Here is a 19,665-nt window from a genome sequence, read left to right as displayed (position 1 = left end):
ATTTTTAACATTTTTAACGTGTCTGTATCTCACATGTTTGATATTGCCACATATTTGATATTTTTGACATTCCTGGAATTCTTGACGTCCTTGAAAATTTTGACATGTTTGAAATTGAAACATTTTTGATATTCTGTACGTTTTTAGAATCTTCGAAAGTGCTCACGTTTTTGACAGATTGATGTTTGTGACACCTTTAGTATTTTCTAAATTTTGACATTTTGACATTTAATTAACATGTTTAAAACTGTATTTTTGACATCTCTAACGTGTTTGTGTCTGATATTTTTAAATTTCCGCACACATTTTACGTTTTGGACATTCCTGGAATTCTTGACATCCTTGAAAATTGTGACATAGTTGAAATTTAAACGTTTCTGACATAGAATATTTCTGACACATTTTGTATTTTCCAAATTTTCACATATTCGAGGTTTTCACATTTTACTGACACACTTAAAACTGTATTTTTGACATTTTTAACGTATTTGTATCTCACATGTTTGATATTTCCACATATTTGAAATTTTTGACATTCCTGGAATTCTTGACGTCCTTGAAAATTTTGACATGTTTGAAATTTAAACATTTTTGACATTCTATACGTTTTTGGCACCTTTGAAACTGCTCACGTTTGTGACAGATTGATCTTTGTGACACCTTTCGTATTTTCTAAATTTTGACATTTTGACATTTAATTAACATGTTTAAAACTGTGTCTTTGACGTTTCTAACGTGTTTGTGTCTGACATTTTTTACATTTCCACACATATTTGATATTTTTGACATTCCTAGAATTCTTGACATCCTTGAAAATATTGACACGTTTGAAATGTAAATGTTTTTGACGGAGAATGTTCCTGATATTTTGTATTTTCCAAATTTTCTCATGTGCGAGGTTTTCACATTTTACATGCACTTAAAACTGTATTTTTGACATTTTTGACACATTTGATATTTTTGACATACCTGGAATTCCTGAGGTCCTTGAAAATTTTGACAGATTAATATTTCTGAGACATTTGGTATTTTTCAAATTTTAACATTTTCAACATTTTGAGATTTTACTTGCACACTTAAAGCTGTATTTTTGACATTTTGTATCTGGCATTTTTTATATTTTCCACACATTTGATGTTTTTGACATTTGCTGAATTTTTGACATCCTTGAAAATTTTGACATGTTTCAAATTTAAATGTTATGAATGTTCTATGTTTTAGACCCCTCAAGTTTTTGACAAATTGATGTTGCTGAGACCTTTCGTATTTTCCATATTTTTTTGACATTTTCGAGATTTTGACACTTGACTAACGCGCTTAAAATTTTGACATTTCTAATGTGTTTGTGTTTGACGTTTTTTACATTTCCACACGTGATGTTTTTGACATTCCTGGAATTCTTGGCATCCTTGATAATTTTTCATACCTGAAATTTTAACGTTTTTGACACATTTTGTATTTTTCAAATTTTCACAAATTCAAGGTTTTCACAATTTACATTTTCGATGTCCTTGAAAATTTTGAGATGTTTGAAATTTAAACATTTTCATATTCTGTATCTTTTTGGACCTTTGAAAGTGCTAACGTTTTTGACAGATTGATGTTTCTGACACTTTTCGTATTTTCCAAATTTTGACATTTTCGAACTTTTTCACATTTAATTAACATGCTTAGAACTGTATTTTTGACATTTCTAAGGTGTTTGTGTCTGACATTTTTTACATTTCCACACTTTTGATGTTTTTGACATTCCTGGCATTCTTGACATCCTTGAAAATTTGGACATACTTTAAATTTAAACTTTTCTAACATAGACTATTTCTGACACATTTTGTATTTTCTAAATTTTCTCATATTCGAGGTTTTCACATGTTACTTACACACTTAAAAGTGTATTTTTGCTATTTTTAACGTATTTATGTCTCACATTTTTGATATTTTTGACATTCCTGGAAGTCTTGACGCCCTTGAAAATTCTGACATGTTTGAAATTTAAACATTTTTTAAATTCTGTATGTTTTTGAGATCTTTGAAAGTAATGCACTTAAAACTGTATTTTTGACATTTTTGACACATTTGATATTTTTGACATTCCTGGAATTCCTGAGGTCCTTGAAAATTTTGACAGATTAATATTTCGGGGATATTTCGTATTTTTCAAATTTTAACATTTTCTAAACTTTGACATTTTACTTGCACACTTAAAACTGTACTTTTGACATTTTTAAGGTATTTGTATCTGGGACATTTTATATTTCCACACATTTGACATTTTTGACAGTCGTAGAATTCTTGACATCCTTGAAAGTTTTGACATGTTTTTGGTCCCTTTGAAATTGCTCACGTTTTTGACAGATTAATATTTCCCAAATTTTGACAGTTTCGTCATTTTGACATTTTATTTGCACATTTAAAACGGTATTTTTCACGTTTCTAACGTATTTGTATCTGACATTTTTTACAATTCCACACAATTGATATTTTTGACATTGCTAGAATTTTTGGCATTTTTGAAAATTGTGACATGCCTGAAATTTAAGCGTGTGTTTTTGAGACCTTTGTAATTGCTCGCGTTTCTGACGTATTTCGTATTTTTTAAATTTTGACATTTTCAAGATTTTAACATTTTACTTCACAGTTAAAACTGTATTTTTTCCATTTTCTAGTATTTATATATCTGAGATTTTTCATATTTAGACACATTTGATATGTTTGACATTCTTGGAATTTTTAACATCCTTGAAAATTTTGACATGTTTGAAATTTAAATGTTATTAGTATTCTCTATGTTTTTGGGCCTTTTGAAACTGCTCACGTTTTTGACAGATCGAATGTTTCTCACACCTTTCGTAATTTCCAAATTTTGACATTTTCGAGATTTTGACATTTAACTAACATGCTTAAAACTGTATTTTTGGCGTTTCTAACGTATTTGTATCTGACATTTTTTACAATTCCACACAATTGATATTTTTGACATTGCTAGAATTTTTGACATTTTTGAAAATTGTGACATGCCTGAAATTTAAACGTGTGTTTTTGAGACCTTTGTAATTGCTCGCGTTTCTGACGTATTTCGTATTTTCTAAATTTTGACATTTTCAAGATTTTAACATTTTACTTCACAGTTAAAACTGTATTTTTTCCATTTTCTAGTATTTATATATCTGAGATTTTTCATATTTAGACACATTTGATATGTTTGACATTCTTGGAATTTTTAACATCCTTGAAAATTTTGACATGTTTGAAATTTAAATGTTAATAGTATTCTCTATGTTTTTGGCCCTTTTGAAACTGCTCACGTTTTTGACAGATCGAATGTTTCTCACACCTTTCGTAATTTCCAAATTTTGACATTTTCGAGATTTTGACATTTAACTAACATGCTTAAAACTGTATTTTTGATGTTTCTAACGCATTTGTGTCTGACATTTTTTATATTTCCACACCTTTCTTGTTTTTAACATTCTTAGAATTCTTGACATTCTTAATATTTTATGTTTTTGCGACCTTTGAGCTTATTACATAAATTTGACAACTACGAATTGACAGGCTTCCACTGCTGCCAATAATTCAGAATTGCCAACCAAAAATTTGTTTCGATCATTAATAGTCACTCGGTATTTAATTTCAAATTTATCTGATCTTTCAGAGATCCTAAAAAAAGCAGGTTTCTCACTTTTTCGTGAACAACTCTTAGAAATGTTCTGATCATTTTCTGAAAAGAAAAAAAAAATAGTGACGTCATCTCATGACTCAGGCAAACCTGTTTTAAAATACGCAGTATGCTTTCCTTTAATTCCAAATTGCTTTGCTTATTTACAAAAAAATCTATGAATAAATGTATTTATTTTTGATTGTGGCAGATTTCGAATACCAAATAAATATTATCAGAAGAACGAAAAACCGGAAAGGTAAAGGTCAGGCGAACAGGAAAGGCTCCACAAACAACAAAACGGGTTCTTGAAACCAACAATCCATGTGTCTCGCCGAAAAAGTGCCAGGAATTTAACTCAGCGCACTGACCTAATTTACAACGTACACCACAACTGCCACTTTTTCTCTATTCTTGTGGTCTTGTGCGTACAGGGTGTCACTTCAATCTGTCAATGAAAGGTTATAAACCGGAAAATCATAGGCACTAAACCCGACTCTTCCACAATCGAACCAATTACAATATAACGAACTCAAGCCAGACGCATTCGCGGCGATCAGCAGTCCGGAGCCGTCGCCAGCCTTAGAACAGCGCTCGCCTCCTTCACTTCCCATTCCATCACCGTTCGATGACCCCTCCACGTATGGCAACCTTAACCATTGTCGGAATCTCCTGCGACCTTCTCTCTCTTTCTCTCGCAGTCGTCCTTGTTTTATGTAACAGGTTATGTCGCCTTCTCACTTTCGGAATCTCCCCTGCGTCCTTGTTCGGGCACGCCGTGGCATGAATGAAAGGCGTTATTATCAGCGGCGGCTCGTGCTCGTTTTCGCAGGGGGGCACTGCGTTGTATAAACGCGACAAAACAACTTGTGTGACAAAAAAAAAACAAAACGAATTTATATTATATTTGTGCTCTACGTTGCTCACTAAATGTAGCGGGTTTATATTATTTATTGAAAGAAAATTGGGCACGCGCCGCCATTGGTGATTATTCGCGCTGGCTCGGGCCGCCGCCGGATTGATCGGCGGGCACCTGCCTTCGCCCTCTAATTGCTGGGGGCAGGGGCGAAAGGGTGAATGAAGAGCGGAGGATTGCCGCTGTTGCCGATGCTGCTTCAAGGTCGGCGGCTGTGAGTAAGCAAAGTTCACTTGACGGCGTTGCTCGCTCAGTCGCTCCCAGATGGATAAGGAATCGGACTTTGTTTTGCTGCTGGGTTTGAGTTAATTAAATGTCAGTTTTTGGGCTGGAGGTAGCGAGTGGATTGGGAAAGCGGTAATGACGAGGTGGAGGGGGTGGGGTGGTGCGGCTGTGGGGGCTTCCTGATGAAGGTTGACGTTCTTTATTCATGTTCGGTGGAATGGACGGAGCGAGAGAGAGGAGATATGCGGAATAAGAAATGTTGCAGTTGTGTTTATGGGCAACGGCTGGAGTCATAAAAACGTGTTTTTTGCTTTGAAAAATACATAAACATCAACTAGTAAATAAACCGTTTTTATACGCTTTTACGAATAAAATGCGAAGTTGGATAAAGTCATATGTCGGATTGGACCAAAAATAATCAAAAAAAGAGACTATTTATGAGTGAGTCAATGATATTTTTTTGAACTACGTCAACAACTAGCAAAAAAACTAAGAATACGAATGACTGGTATGTGAATCATAATTCTTGGAATATAAGATTCTGTTTAAGAATGGTCTGCAATAAAATATCTACATCCCTTTAAAAGTGAACTTGCGTACGCCACTGTCCAGGCCTTACTTGTCAACCATTACTGCTACTCTCAAATTATTTCACCTCTACCAAGGTTTCGTGGGAGTAAGATAAATTGCATTTTACTGTACAATTTAAGCACGTCACTGACCAAAATGTGGGAATGACGTCATTAACTTTTAAAATTACGTTTTATTAACACAATTTTGTGATGACGCTATATTCTTTTGGGGGGATAAATAAATAAACAGCGCGACACTAATAATAACGATTTTGGGTTCTCATAATTAAAAAAAATGTTTATAATTTAATAAAAAAATTTCTACATTCATTGTGTTTTAGTCATCTTGGATGAGTAATTTCAAAAAACGCGATAAAATTGACAGAAAAATGGCACAAAAAGCGGCAAAAATCGATAAAAAATTTTACAATAACAATTAACAAAGAAGGTGTGACTAAAAGGAAAGCAAAAAAAGGAGTCAAAAAATGGCAATAAACAAAAAAAGCAATACAAAATGACAAAACATTAACAACAAACACCCCTAGACAATTTTATTGACAATAATGAGACGGACAGTAGTACAATAGCAAGAGATATTTACAACTTAAAGCCGTCGCGTGGCGGTAATCCGCAGATGTTAGAAAGTAGAATAATCCAGGTCCGAACAGGGACCACAAATGAGCATTATTTTACGAGTACAAGTAAAAGTTTACCTGCTAAATGTTCTCCGACAAATTGGGGTTGAACTGGTGTGAACCATAAATATTTCTTACCATTGTACTACTGTCCGCCTCGTTATTGTCAATTAAATTTTATAAGGTACAACGATATTTCGTAAACAAAAGTCAAAAAACGCGTCCGGACAAAAAGAGGACAACAAAAGCGACAAAAAAAGAGAAGTGACGAAAAAAGAGACAAAAAAGCAAAATGAAAAGGTAACAAAAAACACGAAATAAAAGGCTAAAAAAAAAAGGCAAAAAAGGGCCAAAAACGTGATCAAAAAATCAACAAAATAAGCGAAAAAAAAGGCGACAAAAAACGCGGGGAAAAATGGATACAAAAAAAAACTGTCAAAAAAAGGCGTTGAGAAAGAATCGGAAAAAGGGGAAAAAGAACAAAAAAAAAATCGTCAAAAGGTCAAGAAAAAAAAAATTGAAAAATGGCTAAAATAAGCGACAAAAAAAGAGGAAAAAATAAGAGGCTAAAATCCACGATGAAGAATCAAGAAAAAAAAGCGACCAAGAAAAGCCAAAAAAGTTATAAAAAACGCGAATAAAATGCTAAAGAAAGTAAAAAAGCGGTAAAAGGGCAATAAGAAACGAACCAAAAAAAGGTGCTAAAAAAAGAGCAAAAATCGTCAAAATGAGCGTCAAAAAGGAAACGACAAAAAAAACACGGAAAATGCTCAAAAAAAGTCGCAAAAACAACAAAAAATAGTAAAAAATGTCAAAATAAACACAAAAAGCGAAAAATGAGACCAAAGAAGAGAAAAAACGATAAAAAAACATTAGTCAAAAAAGGGCAGAAAAAAGGCACCACAAAAGAAACGGAAACGAAGAGCAAAAATAACAAGAAAAAATTGTTGAAAAAATTGACGAAATAAGCGATAAAAATAAAGAAAAGAAAAACGCAAAAAAGCGACAAAAAAACGCAAAAATAACAAAAACGCGGAAAAAATGACAAAAAAAGCCGGACAAAAATCAGCAAAACACAACAATAAAAAGTTGTCAAAAAGAATTAAAAAAAGAGAGTCCAAAAAGGGCACAAAAAAGCACCAAGAAAAATAACTACAAAAAAAACTAAAAATGCTAAAAAAGTAGCAAAAACCAACAAATATCGTAAACAATATCAAAACAGAAAAAACTAAAAAAAGAGATCAAGTTAGAAAATAAAAAAAAGATATAAAAAGTGGAGTCAAAAAAGCAGAAAAAAAGGCACCACGAAGGAAGCAGAAATAAACGGGTACAAATAATAAAAAAAATCCTGAAAAAACTGACGAAATAAGCGATAAAAAAAAAAGAAAAAAAAAGGGCGAAGACACACCACAAAGAAGCGGCAAAAAACAAAAAAGTAAGAAAAAAAACGGTGATCAAAAAGAGGCACCACACAGGAACTGGAAACAAAGAGCAAAAATAACAAAAAAATAGCCGAAAAAATTACTAAAATGGCGACAAAAAAAAAGAAAAAATAATGGGTTAAAATCCACGACGAAGAATCAACAAGAAAGAGCGACAAACAAACGTCAAAAAAACGCGAATAAAATGCTAAAAAAGGCAAAAAACATCTGACAAATATCGACAAAATGAGCACAAAAAAACCGAAAAAAAAAACTACAAAAAATTATAAAAAATGTCAAAATAAATACAAAAAATCAAATAAGAAAAGAAAAACACCGAAAGTCAAAAAAGGGCAGAAAAAAAGCACCACAATGGAAGCGGAAACAAAGAGGAAAAAATAACAAAAAAATTGACGCAATAAGCGATGAAAAGAATTGAGAAAAAAAGAGGCTAAACACACGACAAAGGAGCAGCAAAGAAAAGTAACAAAAAAACCGCGAAAAAAGGAGTAGAAAACACCTGACAAAAATCGGTAAAATAAGCCTCAAAAATGAAACGACAAAAAAGGGAAAAAAGAACAATAAAAAGTTGTCACAAAAAAAGATAAAAAAGAGAGTCCAAAAAGGATGCAAAAAAGTACCAAGAAAAGAGGAAAAAAATCAACAAAATAAGCGAAAAAAGGCGATAAAAGATCTCCCAAAAAATTAGATAAAATGATGACAAGAAATTGATAAATATAAGGAGTAAAAATCAACAAAACAAACGTCAAAAATGAAGAGACAAAAAAACGGGCTAAAAAAAAGAGAAAACGGATAGAAATGAGGAGTCAAAAAAAGCTTAAAAAAGGCGTTGAGAACGAAGCGAAAAAAAAAGCAAAAAGAACCGAAAAAAATCGACAAAAGCAAAAAAAATTTACGAAAAAAACGGCTAAAATAAGCGACAAAAAAAATAGGAAAATTAAGAGGCTAAATTCACGACGAAGAAACAAAAGCAAGCGAGAAAGAAACAAAAAAAGAAATAAACGCGAATAAAATACCAAAAAAGCGACAAAAAGGGTAATAAGAAACACGCCAAAAAGGTGTTAAAAAAGAAGCAAAAAAACATCTGGCAAACTGCAAAAAAAAACAAACGAAAAATGCAAAAAAGGTAGCAAAAATCCAACAAAATATCGTAAAAAAGGTCAAAATAAGCAGAAAAAACCAAAAAAGAGATCAAGTAAGAAAAAAAACGATAAAAAAAGGAGAGTCAAAAAAAGCAGAAAAAGGCAAAAAATCGTAAAAAATGTCAAAATAAACACAAAAACCGAAACAGGAGACCAAATAAGAAAGAAAAAAAGGTAGTCAAAAAAGGGCCAAAAAAGGCACCAGAAAGGAAGCGGAAACAAAGAGCAACAATAACAAAAAAAATTGACGAAATAAACAATAGAAAAAAAGAGGGCTAAACACACAACAAAGAAGCAGCAAAGAAGGGGACAAAAAATGCAAAACAGCAATAAAAAAAATTACAAAAAAAACGCGAAAAAAGTGAGAAAAAAAGGAGCAGAAAAAAACAGACAAAAATCGGCAAAATAAGCGTCAAAAATGAAGCGGAGAAAACCGAAAAAACACCAATAAAAAGTTATAAAAAAAAAGAGAGAGTCCAAAACGGACCCAAAAATACCAGGAAAAAGGTGAGTAAAGGGGGGGGATCAACAAAATAGGCGAAAAAAGCGATAAAAGACCTGCCAAAAATTAATGATGGCAAAAAGAAAGATAAATAAAAACAAGCCTCAAAAATGAAGTAAAAAAAACCAGGCTAAAAAATAGGGAAAATGGATAGATAGAATAACGAGTCACGAAGCAGAAAAAAAATCAAAAAACATTGATAAAAAAATCAAAAAACAAAAAATTTGACGGAAAAATTGCCAAAATAAGTTACAAAAAAAATTAGAGATAAATTCACGTCGAAGAAGCAACAAAAAAAGCGACAAAGAAACAAAAAAAACGCGATTAAAATGACAAAAAAGCGGCAAAAGGGCAATAAGAAACCGGCCAAAAAGAAGGAGCAAAAAAACATCTAGCAAAAATCCACAAAATGAGCGTTAAAAAAGAAACTACAAAAAAAAAACGAGAAATGCTAAAAAATCGCAAAAATCAACAGAAATAGTAAAAAATGTCAAAATAAACAGAAAAAAGCTAAAAGAGAATAAGAAGAAAAAATAACCAAAAAAGGGGACTCAAAAAAAGACCGAAAAAAGGCACCACGAAGAAAGCGGACAAAAGAGCAAAAATAATGAAAATGTTGACGAAAAAATTGACCAAATAGGGGATAAAAAAATACAAAAAAAATGAGGGCTAAGACACACGACAAAGGAACGGCAAAAAGACGACAATAAACGCAAAAAAAAGGAGCAGAAAAAACCTGACAAAAATCGGCAAAATAAGGGTCAAAATGAAACCGCAAAAAAACGAAAAAACAATAAGAAGTTGCCAAAAAAAAAAGGAGTTAAAAAACACAAAAAAGCATCAAGGAAAAGGTGAGTAAAAGAGGAAAAAAATCAACAAAAATTGACGGAAAAATGCCACAAAAAATTGAGAAGAATTGACCAGAAAAGGCGACAAAAAAGGAACAAAAAAAGAGAGGGGACAAAAAATCTTCCTAAAAACAAAAAAAAAAACCGGGCCAAATATTTAAAAGAATTGACAAAAAGAAAAAACATAGAAAAACGACAAAGAATTCCGACCAAAAAAGCGACAAAAAAGAGAGGCGATAAAAATTAAAAAGCTTGAAAAAAGGGGCCAGGAAACGCGAAAAATTGACGACAAAAAAACCCGCAACAAAAAAATGGAATAAAGCACAAAAATCGCCAAAAATAGCTCAAAAATTGATAATAAAATTAAATAAGAAAGTTTGAATTCTCTGAAAAAATATAGACCCAGAGAATTTGGTAAATAAAAATTCAGAGGTGTCCGTTCTATGGGTTCTAAGTTAAATAGTAAAATATTGTTCGAAATTTATTTTCCAAAAATCCAAACTTTATCTTTTAACTAAAACATACTACAACAAATTTTTAAGTTTACTTTTTCTACGGCCATCGTTAAAGATAAACTTCTAAAAAAAATTCTTAATAAAAATACAGATCACCAATATTATGTAGGTACATATTTATTGGCAACGTTTCGAGTTTCTTGCTCTTGCTACTACTATTATTAATGAGATTTCGAGGGAGTGTCGATAAACTAAGAACAAAAAACCGATAAATCTTCCAGTGATCCGCTAAAAAAATTAAGCCAAATTGTAATCTTATGTTGCAAGCTTCTCACTCATAACAGTTACATCACTATTAAGTTCAAAGCGACACGCCTCCTAGCTAGCTAATAATTGTCACAAATAACAACCTCCATTACTCACTTACTTTCATAACTCTTTAATTAACATCGTCGTTCGACAATTCTACAAACCCAAAAAATTCTATTTCGAAAACACGAAAACGAACAAAGAACAGTTCTACATTTACAAAATCCGTCGTACGGTCGTTATAAAAACTTCTGTCCACATTTTTCAGTCGTCGCCAAACCACCTGTCCGCCATTCCGCGATCCTTCATTATCAATTTTTCCGCTAATCAGCATTCTGCTCTCTGCGTCAGCCGTCCAAGTACAAAGCAAACAAACCCCACCGGTGCCATATTTTCCCGCAAATGTAGAAAGTCGCCAGCTGAACACACCGAAGGTTTTTGTGTTTATAGATTGCAAATTCGCAAACAGGTTCGTTATCTGCGATCGAATTTCTACACATGCCCGACTCCGCATTTCCTCGCCGAAATCCAGCCAAATTTCCGCTGATGGGCTTCACGTGCATGCAAATAGCCCATTATTTTGCGCATATTTTGTTTCCAGGTGATCGCCGATCGAGGGAAAGTCGGCTGCAGCGCGAGTTTGCATTCTTAATCGAAGGTTCCTGCTGAATTAAGCAGATGTAAATGGATCTCGAGGGATTAGCCGATTTTAGGGTCAATTGTGCTTGTTTTCGCGGATTGCGAAATTCCGAGATTTTGATAAAGATACGCATTCTTGACCTCTAATCGCTCGTTATCGCTGCGAACTTGGCGACGAGGCATGTGTTTTGTTGTGTTATTGATATTTCGACGTATATCTATGCTAATTTATGCTAATTTCTATTAAGGCTATAACAGAGCGGCAACTCGTGGCCGATTTGTTAAAAATATTGAGTCATTTGCAAAATACATGAAGTCGATTTATTAGCGAGAGCGGCAGATGACGCATGAAAGCCGGCAAAAATGATCGTTGGATACATTTTTCGTTACATAATGGTTAAATTTTCGGAATGGTGCAACCCGAAATTTGCATTCGGTTACACAGCAGAAATTTTAAGTCAACAGATAAGTAGTAAAATCGTAATAAAGCGGTGATAGTATGACACTCAACTAGAGATCTGAAGTGTCAACAGATGGGTAGTGCGATAAAAAAACATATGAGGCGATCATTTATTTCACATTTTTAATTTTTTTAAAGTGGCTCTAGACGTTGAAAAGCTGACGCAACATCGTTCATGTAAACACAGAAACGATTAGGTCCAAAGAGTGGTCCTTGTCGAACTCCTGAATCACCATTGCGAAATACATATACAAATTATGACAACATACCAATTGTCAGTGTTTTCCGATGTCGGTGAACGATAAACGCCAGAAATAGTCGTACTAATTAATAGTATTAAAAAACACCATATTCCATACTCTGATTTATTAGATAAATTTAATTGGTTGGTTTATTTTTCAGTTTTTTATTGATAACTCTCTCCAGAGCACTTTAAACCCGAAAAAATGGTTCGAAGGTGAAATCCTGGTGCAACTTCATCATATGAACCGATGGTGATAATGATAAGCTTTCTTGCTTTAGAAGCGGTTGTTTTTTTTAAAATATATAACCCGTTTCCGTCTGCCCGTCTGTCTGACTGTCTGTCAGTCTGTTCGCCGTCTATGCCTATCTAATCAAATCATCCTACTAACAACGTGGTGACGTCACTGCAAAATTGTACGTAGTAATTGTCGATTTTTTGCTCGAAATATCCAGATTTTTGAAAAAAAAATCAAAAACGCATGACCAAATTTTGCAATTTAATTTTGAAACTGCAAACCCTCGGTCTCACGACGAATAAAAAAATTCATCACGATTGTGACGGGGTGGGTGCGTGGGGCTTATCCATTTCAATAATAAAATACTTAAAAAATCAAGTGGTAAATTCGAGATAAAAATTATGTTTTCAGTAATGTGTTGTCGAACGTAAACTCTACAGATTAAGAAAAACAAGTCAATGATTAAGCCCCACCCACCCACCCCTATCCCAATTGTGATGAATTTTTCATTTTTCACTTCGAAGGACGGAGCTTAATTACAAAATCCACATTTCTTTAGAAAAATTTACGATTTCCCAAATGTTTCAAGTTTCGCGTTGTGAGAAAATGACAATGCATATTAAGAAAAAATTAGGTAAAATATAAGCCCCACCCACCCGCCCCTGTCTCAGTCGTGATGGATTTTTTTATTCGTCGTCAGCTCGGGGGCGGAGCTTAATTGCAAAACCTCTATTTCTTTACAAGAAATTACCATATGAAAAGTCACCAGGGTTGCCAGATCCACCATTACGTACAGTTGTTTTTTTCTTTCCTTTTCGATATCTCGTTGTACTTTTGAGAAAATAAGAATATTTATTCCCTATTTTTTCTCAAAATAATCTATTTTCAACAATTCCATCAGATTTCAAACATTTTTCACTCCGTAATTCTTGTCTAGAAATATGGACTTTGCGGTTAAGCTCCACCCCTCGGTCTCACGACGAATAAAAAAAAATCATCACAATTGAAACAGGGCGGGTGGGTGGGGCTTATCCATTTAATTAATAAAATACTGAAAATATCAAATGGTGAATTGGAGGTTAGAATTATTATGTTGTTGTAAGTAAATTCCATAGATTAAGAAAAAGAAGCCAACGATTAAGCCCCACCCACCCGCCCCTATCTCAATTGTGATAAATTTTTCATTTATTGTCACTTGCTTGATTATAATTACAAAATCCACATTTCTTTAGAAAAATTTACCATTTCCGAGATGTTTAAGTTTCTTGTGAGAACATGACAACGCATATTAAGAAAAAAAAGGTAAAATATAAGCCCCACCCACCCACCCCTATCTCAGTTGTGACGAATTTTTTTATTCGTCGTCAGCTGCGGGGCGGAGCTTAATTGCAAAATCTCCGTTTCTTTACAAGAAATTACCATGTGAAGTCACCAGGGTTGCCAGATCTACCATTACGTACACTTGTTTTTTTATTTTCCTGTTCGATATCTCTTTTGAAAAAATATGAATATTTGTTGCCGATTTTTTCTCAAAATAGTCTATTTTCAGCAATACGATAATGCTTCAAACATATTTCACTCCGTAATTTCTTGTACAGAATTATGGACTTTGCGGTTAAGCTCCACCCCTCGGTCTCACGACGAATAAAAAAATTCATTACAATTGAGACGGGGCGGGTGGGTGGGGCTTATCTATTTCAATCTTAAAATACTGAAAATATCAAATGGTAAATTCGACGTTAGAATTATTATGTTGTTGAAAATAAACTCTATAGATTAAGAAAAAGAAGCCAATGATTAAGCCCCACCCACCCGCCACATCTCAAGTGTGATGAATTTTTCATTTATTGTCACTTGCTTAATTATAATTACAAAATCCACATTTCCTTAGAAAAATTTACCATTTTCAAGACGTTTTAAGTTCCTTGTTATGAAAAGATGACATTGCATATTCTGAAAAAAAAGTTAAAATATAAGCCCCACCCACCCGCCCCTGTCTCAGTCGTAATAATTTTTTTTATTCGTCGTCAGCTACGGGGCGGAGCTTAATTGCAACATCTCTATTTCTTTACAAGAAATTACCATGTGAAAAGTCACCAGGGTTGCCAGATCTACCATTACGTACAGTAGTTTTTTTCTTTCCTTTTCGAAATCTCGTATTTTTGAAAAAATAAGAATATTTATTCCCTATTTTTTCTCAAAATAATCTATTTTCAACAATACGATCAGATTTCAAACATTTTTCACTTCGTAATTCTTGTCCAGAAATATGGACTTTGCGGTTAAGGCCAGTCCCCACGTTTTCTCAGCGGAATTTTCGCTCTATTTTCAAAATGTAATATCTCCGTTATTAACAGATCTATAGTTTTCAAATTTTAAATATATGATGAACTTTCTTTATATAACGCAAGGGCAATTTTGTTAAAAACAGCTTGTGATCATATTATTTTTTTAATTTTAGTGAAATTTTTGCATAACGTATTTTTAAAAATCAATATCTCAATTATTAAATAAAATTTCAGAACACGGTTTTCAACACTGTTTTCAGCTTACAAAACTCCAGAAATCATACGAGACATATCGTCGATTTTATTTTTTAGAAACGATACACAGTTAAAAAAAGCGTATATCATGGAAGTTGCTAACTTTTATTTTTACTATATCTCAGTCCCAACAAATAAAGTCAAAAATCGACCTCGTAGAATTTCTCAAGTTTTGCAAGCTGAAAACAGTGGTGACAACCCCGTTCCAAAATTTCCATAAATAACTGAAATATTGATTTTTAAAAATACGTTATACAAAAATTTCACTAAAATTAAAAAAATAATATGATCACAAGCTGTTTTTAACAAAATTGCCCTTGCGTTATATAAAGAAAGTTACGGACAACATATATTTAAAATTTGAAAACTATAGATCTGTTAATAACGGAGATATTACATTTTGAAAATAGAGCGAAAATTCCGCTGAGAAAACGTGGGGACTGGCCTTAAGCTCCACCCCTCGGTCTCACGACGAATAAAAAAATTCATTACAATTGAGACAGGGCGGGTGGGTGGGGCTTATATATTTCAATAATAAAATACTTAAAATATCAAATGGTGAATTGGAGATTAGAATTATTATGTTGTTGAAAGTAGTAAATTCTATAGATTAAGAAAAAGAAGCCAATGATTAAGCCCCGCCCACCCACCCCTGTCTCAATTGTGATGAATTTTTCATTTGTCACTTCGAAGGACGGAGCTTAATTACAAAAGCCACATTTCTTTAGAAAAATTTACCATTTCGAAGATGTTTTAACTTTCGTGTTGTGAGAAGATGACAACACATTAAAAAAAAGGTAAAATATAAGCCCCACCCACCCGCCCTATCTAAGATGTGATGAATTTTTTTATTCGTCGGCAGCTGGTGGGGCGGAGCTTAATTGCAAAATCTCTATTTCTTTACAAGGAATTATCATGCGAAAAATCACCAGGGTTGCCAGATCTACCATTACGTAGGTACAGTAGTTTTTTTTTCCTTTTGGATATCTCGTTCTTTTGAGAAAATAAGCATATTTATTCCCTATTTTTTCTCAAAATTGTCTATTTTCAATAATACGATAATGCTTCAAACATATTTCACTCCATAATTTTTTGTACAGAATTATGGACTTTGCGGTTAAGCTCCACCCCTCGGTCTCACGACGAATAAAAAAATTCATCGCAATTGAGATGGGGTGGGTGGGTGGGGCTTATCCATTTTAATAATAAATACTTATGGTGAATTGGAGGTTAGAATTATGTTGTAAGTATTACGTTGTTGAAACTAAACTCTACAGATTAAGAAAAATAAGTCAATGATTAAGCCCCACCCACCCGCCCCTCGCTCAATTGTGGTGAATTTTTCATTTGTCACTTCGAAGGACGAAGCTTAATTACAAAATCCACATTTTTTTAGAAAAATTTACCATTTCTAAGATGTTTTAAGTTTCTTGTTGTGAAAAGATGACCATGCATATTAAGAAAAAAAAAGTAAAATATAAGCCCCACCCACCCACCCCTGTCTCAGTCGTAATACATTTTTTTATTCGTCGTCAGCTGCGGGGCGGAGCTTAATTGGAAAATCTCTATTTCTTTACAAGAAATTATCATGTGAAAAGTCACCAGGGTTGCCAGATCTACCATTACGTACAGTTGCTTTTTCTTTCCTTTTCGATATCTCGTTGTACTTTTGAGAAAATAAGAATATTTATTTCCTATTTTTCTCAAAATGGTCTATTTTCAACAATACGATGGTGCTTCAAACATTCTTCACTCCGTAATTTTTTGTACAGAAATATGGACTTTGCGGTTAAGCTCCACCCCTCGGTCTCACGATGAATAAAAAAATTCATTACAATTGAGACAGGGCGGGTGGGTGGGGCTTATCCATTTCAATAAAAAAATACTTAAAATATCAAATGGTGAATTGGAGGACGAATAAAAAAAATCATCACCTTCTTTACAAGAAATTACCATGAGAAAAGTCACCAGGGTTGCCAGATCTACCATTACGTACAGTAGTTTTTTTCTTTCCTTTTCGATATCTCGTTGCACTTTTGAGAAAATAAGAATATTTATTTACTATTTTTTCTCAAAATAGTCAATTTTCAACAATATGATAGTGCTTCAAACATATTTCACTCCGTAATTTATAGTACAGAAATATGGACTTTGCGGTTAAGCTCCACCCCTTGGTCTCACGACGAATAAAAAAAATTCATTACAATTAAGATCGGGCGGGTGGGTGGGGCTTATTCATCTCGATAATAAAATACTTAAAATATCAAATGGTAAATTCAAGATTCGAATTATGTTTTAAGTTTTATGTTGTTGAAAGTAAACTATATAGTCTATAGATTAAGAAACACAAGTCGATGATTAAGCCCCTCCCACCCACGCCTATCTCAATTGTGATGAATTTTTTTATTCGACGTCAGCTGGGGGGCGGAGCTTAATTGCAAAATCGCTATTTCTTTACAAGAAATTACCGTGTGAAAAGTCACCAGGGTTGCCAGATCTGCCGATTACGTACACTTGTTTTCTTCTTTCCTTTTCGAAATCTCCTTGTACTTTTGAGAAAATAAGCATTTATTCCCTTTTTTTTTCGAAAGAGTCTATTCTCAACAATACGATCATATGTTAAACATTTTGTCACTTGGTAATTTCTTGTCCAGAAATACGGACTTCGTAATTAAGCCCCGCCCCTCGTCTCACGACGAATAAAAAAACTGATCACAAGAGTTGGGGACAGGTGGGTAGGGCATAATATTTGGCTTCTTTTTCTTAGTACATATATTTATTGTAGTTTTTTAATATTTCAATTTTTCATTTTTTTTTCGCCAAAATTGTAAAGTTTGTGACACTGAAACATCGAAAAATTATTGAAAAATCGAATAAATGATTATCCAATAATTGAAAAATGGAAAAATTCTAAAACTGTAAAACTGAAAAGGCGAAAAATTAAAAATCCAAAAAGCGGAAAATCGAAACACTGAAGAACTAAAGACCGAGACTTAAAAAAAATGGCAAGAAGAAAAAGCGAATAAATCGAAAAATTGGTAATTGACATAATCGTCTGAGCAAATAGCGGGTGGGTGGGCGGGGCTACTACTTGCTAAGATAAAACTGATTTTGGCAAAGGTCATATCCTCTAAGAAAACTGAGGGCGGGTGGGCGGGGTTAGTCCTTGCTAAGATAAGACTAATTTTGGCAAATGACATATCCTCTGACAAAATAGAGGGCAAATCGAAAAAATATGAATGTAACGATAAATTACAAGTATAGATTTGATTATATTTTGCACATTTTAGATAGGTTAAAGCAGATAACTGAGGGGAAAAATGTAGACAATTTCAATTTGTCAGTATATGCGTAACTTCAACTGTTTATGTTTATACTTCGACCGAATTCTATTACTAGCACAAACATCAGCGATTAGAAGAAAATTAAATTTGGTTGATTTTGTGTCCTCAACGCATAGGAAAGGACTGATTGATTAATTCCTACTCAGTTTTTCCCCTAAAACACTCATAAATTTGAAGAAATTAGGCAAAAATGTAAGATCACGGACAAATTTTGACTAACCATTTACCATAATTCAAATAATCTTAAAATATTTGCACGATTTCACAGCATTGTAAATTATTCTTATACAATGTTGATTTTTTTCCAAAAATCTGCATCCAAAGGGTAAAAACTCAACATGGATTCATAAATTACACATACATGGAGTATGTAGTTACATTAAATTTAAGAAACATTTGTTCTACAAAATTATAAAGTAACGTCATCATTTTTAGGGGACTATAAACGAAAAAATTTTGATTAACCATTTACCATGCTTACGATAATCTTAAAAAACTTGTAAGTTTTTAAAGCATTTGGTATTACAATTTCAAAGTTAAATCGTAAAATGTTACACAATTTTGTTTTTTTGTCCAAAAATCTGGATGTGTAGGGTGAAAACGCGACACGGATTCATGAATCACACATGTATGCAGTCCTATAAAATTAAATTTAAGTATGACATCAAAAAAAAGCTACAAATTATTAGTAATTAAAATCGTATGTTTCATCGTTTTATTTTTTAATTTATTATAAGGTGATTTATCATTTTTAACAGGTCAATTTTGACATTGAAGTGTTTTCTTTTTATTTTATCATGGTCAAAATTTTTAGAAGTTCACAACAGATGTCAAAATGTCAATTGTATCAAAGTTTAACGTTTTAGAATCGCATTTTTAATTACTTTTGATCTCAAAAAAATTAACTTTTTAAATTGGAAAACAAAATGAAAGCAAAGATACAATTTTGAACCCAAAAAAAAATCAAAATTGTATTCATATAAAAAAAAAAAAAAAAAAATGAATCGAATGCAGCGTAGAAGGAAAATGTGTTTATATGCGTTCGTCGAAGGTACGATAAATCTCTCGACTGATCGCCTTCAACTTTGACATATCCTGAATACAGAACTGATTCATGCGGCGACTCCTTTCATCTTTCATCGTCAAAAGACTTGAAAACGAAACAAAAGTATGCAAATAATCCGCACAAATCAGATAAAACTTATCGCAGGCAAAATATAGTTAAGTCGTCACTCAATGTTTACACTAACAATTATTGTTACTGGAACTGTTTCAAGTACCGAAAGTTTTAATGTCAAACAGTGGTTTTACGAGCACTAAAACATTTAACATCACAAATTAAATTTTGTTCAAGGTTAATGTCAAGCTCTTATCTGTAGTTACCATTCACAGAATAACGTTTCTGGCGAAATTCCACATCAAATAAAACCGTATCGCGGTATCGCATTTTCGAACGAAAAACGTCGTCGGCGCTATAGGGAAAAGATAAAGACAGC

The sequence above is a fragment of the Zophobas morio genome, unplaced genomic scaffold, assembly GCF_036711695.1.
Source record: "Zophobas morio isolate AGI-343-1 ecotype UQ-CSIRO unplaced genomic scaffold, CSIRO_AGI_Zmor_V1 ptg000010l, whole genome shotgun sequence".
Classification (NCBI taxonomy): Eukaryota; Metazoa; Arthropoda; class Insecta; order Coleoptera; family Tenebrionidae; genus Zophobas; species Zophobas morio.
The sequence above is the reverse complement of the archived record's forward strand: the minus strand, read 5'-3'. Positions refer to the sequence as shown.